Source organism: Struthio camelus, chromosome W (genome assembly GCF_040807025.1).
Source record: "Struthio camelus isolate bStrCam1 chromosome W, bStrCam1.hap1, whole genome shotgun sequence".
NCBI lineage: Eukaryota > Metazoa > Chordata > Aves > Struthioniformes > Struthionidae > Struthio > Struthio camelus.
In genome coordinates this window covers 3,995,009-4,007,590 of record NC_090981.1, presented here as the reverse complement: position 1 = coordinate 4,007,590, position 12,582 = coordinate 3,995,009, and the positions used below count along the sequence as shown (strand labels likewise).

At 39.7% G+C, this 12,582-nt stretch overlaps 1 pseudogene; it reads right to left on the bottom strand.

Moving 5' to 3' along the window:
- Nucleotides 1-8,551: 8,551 nt before the first annotated feature.
- LOC104137996 (transmembrane channel-like protein 1) overlaps nucleotides 8,552-12,582 on the bottom strand; it is a 43,780-nt pseudogene continuing 39,749 nt past the window's right edge.

The window sequence follows — 12,582 nt, the reverse complement described above, 5'->3', positions numbered from 1 at the left end:
AGTAGAGACTGAAGCAAAGAAGGCATTCAGCAACTCTGCCTTGTGTCCTCCATCACCAGGGTCCCTGCCCCATTCAGCAGCAGGCCCACATTTTCCCTAGTCTACTGATGTATTTGAAGAAGCCCTTCTTGTTGTCCTTGACATCCCTTGCCAGATTAAGCTCCAAATGGGCCTTGGCCTTCCTAGCCACATCCCTGCATACTCTGACAATGTCCCTATATTCCTCCCAAGGGGCCTGTCCCTGCTTCCACCTCCTGTACACTTCCTGCTTCTCTTTGAGTTTTGCCAGGAGCTCCTTGCTCATCCATGCAGGTCTCCTGCCCACTTTGCTGGACTCCTTGCTCAGAGGGATGCACTGCTCTTGAGCCTGGAGGAAGTGATGCTTGAATATTAACCAGCTCTCCTGGACCCCTCTTCCTTCTAGGGCCCTACCCCATGAGATTCCTCCAAGTAGGTCCCTGAAGAGGCCCAAGTCTGCTCTCCTCAAGTCCAGGGTTGTGATCCTACTTATTGCCCTGCTCCCTCCTCCCAGGATCCTGAACTCCACCATCTCATGGTCACTGCAGCCAAGGCTGCCCCCAACCTGCACATCTCCAACCAGACCTTCCTTGTCTGTTAGCACAAAGTCCAGCAGCACACCTCTCCTCATTGGCTCCTCCATCACCTGTGACAGGAAGTGATCATCAATGTTCTCCAGGAACCTCCTGGATTGCTTGTGCCTTGCTGTGTTGTTCCTCCAGCAGATGTCAGGGTGGTTCAAGTCCCCCATGAGAACCAGGGCCTGTGATCGTGGGGCTACTTCCAGCTGTCTGTTGAAGGCCTCATCTACTTCCTCCTCCTCCTCAGGGGGCCTGTAGCAAGCACCCACAACAGTGTCACCCAGGTTAGCCTGCCCTTTAATCCTTACCCATAAGCTCTACGACCTGCTCATCATCCACCCCTAGGCAGAGCTCCACGCATTCCAGTTGCTCCCTCACATAAAGGGCAACTCCACCACCTCCCCTTCCTGGCATGTCTTTCCTAAAAAGCCCATAGCCATCCATGGCAGCATTCCAGTCATGTGAGCTATCCCACCATGTCTCTGTAACTGCAACGAGATCATGGCCCTGCGACCACACACAGATCTCTTAACTCTTCCTGCTTATTCCCCATGCTGCGTGCATTGGTGTACAGGCACTTCAGAGAGCCAATCGAGCATGCAGGTTTCTCAGGAGAGGTGCAAGAAGATCCTCCATAGCCATAGCAATTTCTCTTTGTCAAGATCAGCCTTCCCTTTTCAAGGTCTTTTTTTTTTTCCTAGTTGAAAAATAGAGACCCTTCCCTTATCAGACATGCCAAAAAATGATTTTACTGGTCCATTATTCATTTGACTCTCTTATGGTTAAGCCAGTAGGCAAAAATAGCTTTTAGTTTATGGAACCAATCACTTGTGATGAGCACAGGTACACTTTTGTAGTCAGAAAGTTCAAAGTGTTAAATTAATAGTTTTAGTGAATAGTACTGTCTGCAATCTGCTCTAAGAATTATGCAATTTAAATATCTCTAGTATAAATATTTTGTTTCCTGATTGCAGACTGCATATTGGATTTGGTTTTTCTCATTTAATTCCAAGAAGACAAGATAACGTTCTGGTTCTATTTTTATGGAGGTTCTTCACAGTTTTTTAAAAGTTTGAAATGTTAAAAGCTCTCCCCACAGTCAGAAATTGCTGGCCAGGGCACAAGCAAAGAAGTCAAAAGGTAATTGATAAATACAATTTATTGTAAACCTAATTAGTTATTGTATGATAGCAGTGCATGCATGATAAGAATGGATTTAAGCCAGAAATGCAACCACAGCTTTTGAAAATTCTCCTTTCTTGTGTAGGTTCAAAATTAAATAGCAATGTTTTTTAAAATGTATCTGTGATATTAACTGCATGGAATAGTGCATACAAATATACAAAACATTTTCCAAATGTCAAGAACAAAAAAAGCCTCAGATAAAGTGTGCCATATTGTTTTTTTATTATTTTGCTAACACTTCAGCAGATGTGGTTCACAACTTTCTATGACTATGCACTGCAGCTGAGATGCTATGTCTCAACAGAAAGAAAAAAAATTTTGATGTGGCGTATGAGCTCTGCTCTTTAGATTTTCATGCTAAGCAGGATAAAAGATTCCCACCCCTGATGTGTGGATCAGTACATGCAGGTGTTCCCCAGACAGGCAGAGGGCTGATATTTATTCCTGTCCTGAATTATTATTGTCATAAGTAAACATCTTTCAGCTCTTTACAAGAATCTAAAATCTTCTAATAATGTAAATAAAGAAAAATATTCCACTGTGAATGTTTAGACCAAAATATGGCACAACTGGGTCCTAACCTTAGGAGCATTTCTACTTGCAAGCGGCCAATAGGATCTGTAACCTTTATATAGACCCTTTTATCCTGAAGTGCTTGCTGACCTCCAGGTCATTCTTTAATTTAGGGAAATATTATCTTTCATAGTTTTTTATAACCACTGGGTATGGATGCACATGAGATTATAATGAACTTCTCCGCAGGAGGCAAGGGAATGCTGTTTGAGTTATCATATTTTTATAAGCCTTTTTTTTTGGCTGTTCAGTGATTACAAGGAATTAATACAGACAGGTTATGTGGCATAGACAGCTCAAAGCTCAGAGTGAACTCACATAGCCTCATTTTTCAATAAAGGACAGACATAGAGCAGATTTTACCTGCTTTTGGAGTTAATCTCTAGTCACAATTTTAACAGCCTATTTTTTTCACAGAGAACTAGAAACTGAAGCAAAGGACTCAGCACAGATAAAAACTCTGCCTGATTTTCCATTGAGCATTTTGTGATTTGTTTACCAATGTAGGGTAATAAAATGATTCTTTGGATTTAAATCTCTTTAAGCTTAACAGTCGTTCTAAATTTCCTTGGATTTCCATGCAGAATGCATATTATTTTCAGCTGCTGGCTACCACTAGAGATAGTGTTGAAAAGGATATGTTATAAAAAGATCAGTCTCCCAGTTTCTGTGAAATCGGTCAAGGTCTGACTTTATTTTCATCCTTATACTTCCACTCCTCCTGAGAGCATTTCAGAGTTCCAGGGTATGATTTTGTCATTGAGTAAAAATATTTAATTCAGCAGCAGAAAAAAAGATGAATAGGAGAAGGGAGATATGCGCAATAACTATAATTTTGAAGTAATTATAATTTTCACAGATCAATGTGAAATTGAATTTTTGGCAGGGACTTCAAAATATTTTGAAGGCCCCTTTGTGGCAGTACATGAATATAGTGAAATGCACTTTTATTATGCAGAAAATTACATGAAATGCTCAGCCAAATATTGTGAAGACAGCATGTAAATCGTGCAGAGGAAGACATGGGACGTGGGAAGATGCACTGAGCCGAGATTTCAATGAAAGTAATTTGATAGTAGGGCTCAAATTTGCAGGTCTTAGACAACAGCATAGAAGAAAGAAAATGATATATATGTCACTGCTGAGAACAAAATATATTCTGTCTCTATAAGCAAGATCATCTGGCATGATCTGAATCACAGTAAGCATTATTCCTGCTGTCAAGATTGTTACTTGTTCAGCACTGTTCAGGACTCAAATAGAGGTGTAGATGTGTGGGTACAGGGATGGAGGTTGCATGAGGTGCTTTTTTAAAGAAAGCAGAGAGAGAAAAGATTTGAACTGAAAGATTCAAAATATAGAAGGGATGGGAAAAGGCTATTCAGAAAGGAAATGTGAGTTGAAATTGATTATGCAAAATTATTGTAACAATCCTGAAACCAGTTTTACCAAGTAAAAAGCAGGTTTTCTTAAAGGTGGATTTAGTATAGAACATTTAATGTTATAGTATTAGATCTTCTCTGCTAAATTCCTGTTATTTTATCAGTAGAATGGCAGACATTTAAACAGAACTAAGGAAGCATTGAAAGCACAGGTTCATGAAACACAGTGCTGAAAGATCTTTACTTAAAAGCACCAGGGAATATGAATAAATATTTCATTTTCAGTCACAGCAGTTTGATGCTGATCACAGGACATGCACAACATCTAGTCTTATTGTTATTCATGTTAGCTATTACATGCTCATCAGTGCATATACAGATGCATTCTGAGAACACATTTATTGTTGAAAATCAATACAGCATATAGATCTAGCAGAAAGTTCTTCAGAATAATTTCAACTGATGTTTTTATTGTTGTCTCTCTCTCTCATTCACTGCTGTAAAGCAATCATGCAGAACAGAATATGAAGCCCACTAATAATGAAAAAGCCTTTAATACCAACATAAATTTTCCACTCCTAATAGAAACAGGAATCTTTATTAAGATCAGTGTATATGGCATAAACCTCCCTCTACATTTCAGGGAAGCAGGCTGCACCTAAACCAGTTTACAACTCCAATTTATTCCAACACCTTTGAAAAATGCAGTTCTATCTATCTGATCTCCTCTTGAAGGATCATCAAGCCATAAAGCATCTCTGAAATCAATTTTTTCACCTGTTCTGTATATCAGGATGCAGTCTGTGGTCTTGATTGCAAACTAGCTTTTCCCTTTTTCTAAGGAATATCCAGTGTTTTCTCATCTAACATTTTCTCGTTTTGAAATCTCTGTTCCAGATAACAAAAGATGAGCTAAAATCTCTATACAAACCGATTTCTCATGACAGATGAATCATAGCTTGTAGGAAAAAGTTTATCTTAAAAGCATGGATGAGACAAAGTCTTAGAGCATTGGGGCCCATGTTTAACTTGGAAATCAGTGAGACTACTTACAGTCTTATAGGTTTCTGGGCTAAAAACACATACATTTTAAAAATTAATCATATTAGAAAAAGATTTGAACATTCCACTTAAAACACGGTTTGAATTACTGCACTGTTTTCAATATGTCTGAAGTCCATAGATTGGAAATCTTATCTGAGAAAAATGAAACAATTTATGTTACACTTAACTGTACTTCATCTAATTTAACAGTACAAGACCCACTGCACCCCAAAAGCAGTCATGGCTTGGGATCCAATCTTAGCCCATTTGTCCCCTCATTTAGTAGCAACTTGCTTCCAGTCTGTTCACTAGAAAAGACCCTCTCTTGTTATCATTGAGATACACTTATCTCTTGATTTGGTTAATGTTGTTCAGTGTTTGCAGAACAGCCATGCTGGTGCTGACTAAACGTCTGTTTGATCTAAAATCTTATCTCCAGCTGATAGCAGATGCTTATGGAAGCTGATAGGCACACAGGCAAGTGTGGGACTCCGGATGGTGCAGCCCATAGAAGAGGGGCTTGCTCTGGGGGACTCTCCAAGAGTTAAGGAACCCTGGGTGCACCACGGCCAGAGCCACCACACTGTGGGGTTGCTGTAGCCCTCCAGTGACCCCATGAGTGCAGAGCAAACCTAGTCAGCAAAGGAGAAGTGACATCGCAGACTCACACCATAAGCATCTAGGTACTGTGGAACTTTGCACTGGGTTATCTGTTGAATATGCATACTGTTATCTGTTGACCATCCTATTGGTATCCATATTATTATCGACTGAGGCCATCTGTTCCATTGTCCAGCTATGGTCTGGCACCGATTGACTGAATAATGAGCTAAGCCCGGGAAGGGTTAAAGGAAGTAAGCCACATACCTCTGTGTGGACTGGGACTCACCGTCAGCTGGCCTGCGGACCGACAACCCACCCATCAGCGGGGACGCCCCTGATGCCAACTGCCAGAGAGAACCTGAATCCTCTTGGCGCAGCTCGAGCGTGGTGAGAACAATCCGGGGAAAACTCTACCGGAGGGGTGGCCCATAACGACAAGGAAAGGGTGAGAACAGTCATTGTACCGTGCATCTGTGGCTTAAGTGTAGAGCTCTGATATGTGTATTCTATTTTTAGTTCTGTTATATTTCTAGCTTTACTATACTTTTTAGCTTTGTTATTCTTGTAGATTGTCTGGTGTCAATTGTTTAGTGTTGTCCAGTGTCCGTCATATGTGTAGAACCGCTTAGCTCTAATAAGTTCTTATACTTGACAAATGATGATCTCTCAAGTTCAGTGTGACTAATCCCAGAATCTGAAAAAATCCCGGACACCCCTCTAGTGGAATGTCACATATTTGGTGTCAAAAGTGGGATTTCTGTACATTAGTCATGCTGTCCTCCCGAGATCATAATACTGAAGAAGCCTGGGAGTGGCTTGCTGAGCACTTTCAGACAGAGGGGTGTAAAAACCCAAGGTGGGACTTGCAGTGGGTAGAGGACCATTGCAGAGATCCAGATGCAATTTGAAATGAGTACAATAAGTGGAGGAATATGAATAAATTAAAGAAAGGAAGATGCAAAGATGCCATATACTGGCTACTAGGTAGCTGCCTTAGAGCAGCCTTGGAAAAATTGTAGGAGGCTAAAAATCTCCTAGAAAAAGCCCATAGTGGCAGAAGGGAAGCTGAAATGGAGAAAATGGTTTGGGAAAACAAGTTGGCTGAGCAGAGCCACCGCATTAAGCATTTAGAAGAGAAATTACAGCCTTTAATCTCTCTCGAGTTCAGTGCGACTAACCTTGGAATCTGAAAGAATCCCGGATGCCCCTCTAGTGGCGCGTCACAGAAGCAGTACAAGAGTCAAGTCAAGTATAAAGCGAACTTTCCCTTGGTTCATCCTACCAGACTCTGGCAATCGATTTAAAGACTTCAGCTGCAAATTACATCTGGATCATTGTGTATTATGGGGATTTTTTGTAATTCTTTTCTGACTCTATTTATATCTTCATATCCATGATTTCCTGTGTCAATAGGTTCCACAGTTTTATTATATGTAATTTGATTAGTGATGTCACAGACTTGCCTTATATTGAGATATGGTTAAAGTTTTTCTGTAGAAAATAGACCTGTATTAGACAGAAGGCCCTCGATGGAATTATATTCATTTTTAAGCAGAGTCTATTGATTAATTTTGTTGATATTATTCTTGTGGGTCTTAAAATAAATACTATGACCCAAATTCTGGATAATGAAATAAAATCAGAACATAAAAATAAAGCTGCCTCATAGGAATAGGTAGCAACAGCTTGCATATGCACTTGCATCTATTCTGTGTTTGTACAAGACCTATGACACTAAAGTCCTGTTCCACCTTGGACTCTCTAGAAGTCATTACAATGTAAGCATGCAATAATAAATCCACAGAGCATTTGTGTTTAATTATACATCACATGTTCTTATGCAAACTAAATGTCTCTATGCAATGACACAATCCTGGTGAGTGTCTGGGGAAAATATTGCAAAAGCAGTCTTACCTCTCTTCCTCAAATACTTTTTGCAAAGGAAATATTTCTTCCTCTCTTTTGATTTTTCAAATTTATTTTTAGTCTTTTAGAATGTCATAAAATTCATTATTACTATATTGACTAAAAGTGGTACTGTAATAGGAGTTTTCTTCATTGCAACAGCCAGAATATTCCTGGTCCTTTACCTCTTTATTACTTTCCCAAAGACTTCAGAGGTAATCATCTGGCTTTTGAAAAGATCACAGTTTTCCCATGCACAGTCTGAACTCTTTGGGTAAGTATGCCTGACCAGCAGAAGACAAGGTATATGCTTTGTTTAAGTAAAAATGACTGATACATTTTGTGAGAAGTTACGTTTCCAGTGAACTGGGCTTTTAAGGCAAGAAAAAGATACTAGAGAAACACTTTCAGGCTTTTAGGCAAAATAACTGTTATGGAAACAGTCCGACCCTAGGTTTCTGAGGAGCGGAGTCTCACGTACGTCTAGCAACGAATTTAATTATTTATTTAAATGACGGTACAGCAAAGTAACAGCTCGAGCTGGGTGCCTCCGGGGAGGGACCCCAAACAAAGAAATTTTGGGGCAATTATACTCCTTACAGTGAAATTTCCCCGCCTGCCCGTGACAGTCTCTCCCAATCTTCTTTACTGAGTCGGTGGTCTCTTTCCTCTGGATTGGTTCACGTCTACGTCCCGGGACGGTTGCTGTGTTCCTGCTTCACGGTGCCTTCTCTTATCCCAAGGTTGACGGTTACCTCTGGCCGTTGTGTGCTGTGTCCTTGAGGGCTGGTTCGAGCTGGGTTTGCAGTCGCATCCTCAGCAATGTCCCTCGAGCTCATTTACAACTCACTCCTGCGGCCTGCAGGCTTCATCTACTTTAGGCGCTAGTGCTAAGCTGGGCGAGAGCTAAATTAACTCCCTTTTCTAACAATAACCAACTAAATAAAAAATAATTTTCATTCCTCTAATAAATATCTGTAACTTTAAGAACATATTGACACAGATAACACATTTTTGCAATGCCTTCAAATGCAAGCAGACAGATGCAATGGTTCCTACTGAACTTGAATATTGAAGCCTCCTATCCTGCAAATGCTAAGCATGAGTAACTTCTATGCACATGAAGATTTACAGTGAACGCAATGGGGTTCTGCACTTATGGGAATGTTTTCAGAGTTAAGACCACTCTTTTCTCCCTCAGCGTTCTTCATCATATCTCAAAGTGCTTTTCCTCGAGGAGAGGGAAGAACAGCTTCCTCATCAGTAGTTGAGAGGGCCCCTGGGCACTCCTGGCTGCACCCCTAGAAAGCATGGGTTTCTGGGAGGATAGCCTGATGTTCCGTACCCTCGGGGCCCCGGAAGCCACATCACAGCCATGTTTGGGTGAGGAAGGTTTTCTCCTCTACTCTGGGGGGCATAGTGGCTATTTGGGGCCAGGCCCAGATGGTGGAGGGCCTGAGAGGAGCTTGCTTCCTGCTGCTGGCTTGTCGTCTTCTTTGATTCATTGTCTCCCTGTCCTTTCTTGTTATCTGAAATATATTTGGAGAACAGCATTAAAGAATGAAATTCCCTACTAGACAGATTCTGCTACAACCTACCCTCTCCAGAATATAGTGGAAAGCCTGCAATCTGGGACAATGCACCTCCATGATCCTTGTACTGTATAGTCTCTCCAGTCCTTTCTGCAAGGCCCCAACAAAAGAAATGAGAGGCTTTTCCCTAGTTGCTAGAGGTATTGGCAAAAGGAGATCTATAAATGATGGTGAAGGCTAGCGATTTCAACATTAAGCAGGTAGGTTTGGAGGTGGCAGACATGCTTTCCAAGAGGTTCTTCCAAAGATGATCATTTCTAATGCATTTCTAAGCATTTATCCCTTAGTCTTGAGCCTCTAAGTGTTTTGTGGCATGCATGAAGAGGAAAGTCTAGTAATGTTCAGGGGTAAGGAAATAGCCTGTGAAGTTCTTCAGGATGAGTTGAAACCTGCCTGACCGAGCTAGACTTTCTGATAAGGATTGCTACCGTACTGTGTTCTCAATGTATCTTCTCCTGTTGAACCTTGGCTTCGAGGCCATATGCTGTCCTGAACGGTCATGGATCAAAGAAATACAATAGGAGGATGCAATATTTGAACCATACTGATTTGCAATATGTAAGAGGGATCACTGACATTCAGATCAGTGCATTTAAGCACTTTTTTTGGACTAGGGCCTTATGGTACACTAAAGCTGTACTATAGTTTTATTACTCCAGTAAAAAGTTTTGCCTGGTGTGGAATGGTGTTAAAGTATTTCTTAAAGGAGCCACATAAAGAAAAATGAACTGGAGATTAGGCTAATAACTGTAAGTCAGTATTGTGACTGTCTTTGAGGGTATTATTGCAAGGGAAGCAGTAAAGGCAGCAAAGATGACTATAGTCTGACGTACAAATATTCCTCAACTTGAGGAATTCAAAACAGTCCTTACCTTGATTTGGAGTGGATTCATCTCGCTTGTTGTTTCCTTATTGCTTTGGCTGTGGTGGTTCTGTCTCAAATGGGCTTTCCTCTTGTTCATTTGATTTTTGTGCTTTTTTTATTTCTTCTTTTAATTTCTTCTGCTAGCTAGTGGTGGAGAGAGAGAAGGCACATTTCAGTGAGCTGAATGGCTTCTCTAATATTTAGTAGAAACAAAAATCAACAGTTCTCTATTCCTTACACTTTGTAGCTTTTTTTTAAGTTCCAAGTTAGCTTCCTTGTAGGATTTGGATGTAGCATTGAGATAATAAATACTCAGGCTAAATGTAAAGGAAAAAATATATCTTGTTAGGTAAGGATTTAAATATAATTTTACAACATTAGCAATAAATACAATTATGTGAATATAAAAACTGTGTCTTTTCCTCACTTATACTGCCTTATCAGTAGTAGTATTTTGACAATTAGCAATGTGCTTCCTTACAGTATGAAGAAGGCACTCTTATTTCAGGGAAAAAAAGGCTGAAAGAAATTATTCAATCTATTAATACTTCACATCCAATCTTGTGATAATTAAGGAAGATGCTCCATAAAGCTATGCCTCACTATGAAGTGTGTTCTAGAGAATTACTTGTGAAAGTTAGTTAACTTGTATGACATACTTAAAAAATGAGTAAATGACATGTATAAAAGCTTTTTAACTTACACAATAGGAAAACTCAAGTACTGCCAAGAAAACAACCAAAAACATAGGTTTTAATTTTTGTTCTAAATTACAGTCTTTCTACCAAAAACATGACTGCATAATGAAATTTTCATTTGTCAATGTATTATATTACTGTTGTGATAACTCTATGAAATTAGCATTTTTTCACCATCCTGATTTAGACATCCTTATGTGAAGTCTTTTACTGATGTAAGCAGTAAATAATTAATCTGCATATGCTGTTTTCTCTGCTTTGCCTGATTCTCTTCTCTTCTCTTCTCTTCTCTTCTCTTCTCTTCTCTTCTCTTCTCTTCTCTTCTCTTCTCTTCTCTTCTCTTCTCTTTGCCTTGGACAATTCCAAGATAGAAATAGTACTCAAGAAAATCAGTGGGACTGAGACCATTTCAGATGATAATGTGTGCTCTTTATTTTTCTGGCCAAGGGTTAAACAGAACATGATTTTAGTGAATTTTGGCCAAATTTCATCTCAGAATTTCACTTTGCTCACATAAGCTCCTTCTGCAATTTCTATTGTATTCTATAATCTTCTGTTGGCAGTATTACAATGCAGGGTTAAATCTCAGCTCATTTCCACCTAGAATTAATTTTTGTTTTAGCAGCATGCTAAGTAATCCTATAGATGCATATTGCAGTTTAAAATTCTTTTATCTCAAAGGACTTTATATAGTCTCTGAGAAAGACTGTATATTCAATGGTCATTATTCTTTAACAGTTACCGATATATGGAAAATCCCTACTAGCCCTAGTCCACAAAGTGGCTTTGGACATGAGGAATTTTAGACAGATAGTTGAGATAGGACCGTCTCCATAAGCTATCTCCACCACCCTGTCTCACACTCCAGGCCCAACAGCATAGAGTGCTCTTTTTATCAAGGAAAGTCCCAGGCACTCAGGATCAGACTTACTGAGAGTCACTGAGAAATGACTGTGTTTCATGGTGGTCACAGTTCTGAGAGTTTTCTATTGAAATATGTAAGGATTTATGATGTGTTGTTTTGCCTAGTAAACAGGCTGAGCAAAAGTCACTGCACTTCAGATTCCTTATAGGCTTTTGCATTTTAATAGTTTAGCCATTATGTTATTGCTTAAAAAAGCAATAACAAAAACAAAAAGAAAGCCATTGAACAAAAAAGAGATTGCCCTTTGTGCAAAGGCACATTCATTATGATCAAATAAAAGGATCATGAATTCTTCAAGTCTCTTCAAGTCACCACAGGACAATTGTCAGGGGCGATGTGTACCAGAAGACGACTGGGAGCAGCAGCAAAGTATTTTCTCAGTGCCACAAGCCCTGGGAAAGTGCACCAAAGACTTGAGTCAGTGCCAAGACGGACGGGGGCGCGTGAGCTGGGCAAGGACGTGAGAGAGAGAAGAGACTCTCGATGCAGAGCGCGGCTTGTAGCAATGTAGCAAAATAACAAGTAACTTTAATCTGTAAACACAACTATATTCTCACATGATAAGGTGTATGTTCTCACACAATAAGGTATATAAGAGAGGATGGAATATAAAATAAACAATCTTGCTTCACTACGTGCAAGGTTCGTGTCTTCAATCCCCACAGACAATCAATCAGTACTATATTTAATTAGATACTCAGGCAGTGAAGACTCAGAATGAAAGGAACTTAATAGACCTTAGATTAGGCAAGCTTTAAGTTAATATTCTAATATATACACCATCAGCAATATAAAAGGTAGGATGAGTCCAGGGTTAGAGGCATACCCAAATACCTTCCCAAACCAAGAAAGGAAGTCATGCTCCAGAGTTTCTGATATGACTTCAAACATTCTAGTTTTCCCACTATTAAATAGAAAAGGTGACAATGTATCACATACATACAAATATTCTGACAGTGTCAGTGCAGTAGTATGAATACTTAGATGAATCACATCACAACAAACTTGGGGCAAGGACAAGAAACTATATGTTAGCATTATTTAAATCTTAAAACTGTACAACTATCATTATTTAAAACAATATTTATGCATTTTAAAGAGAACATTAGATACCAATATTTTTAATGTCTGCTAATAGATTCTGCCTGCAGTTCCCAACAGGTGTTTGTTATATCACCAAGATTAGTTCTCCAAGGATCAGTGCACTGAGC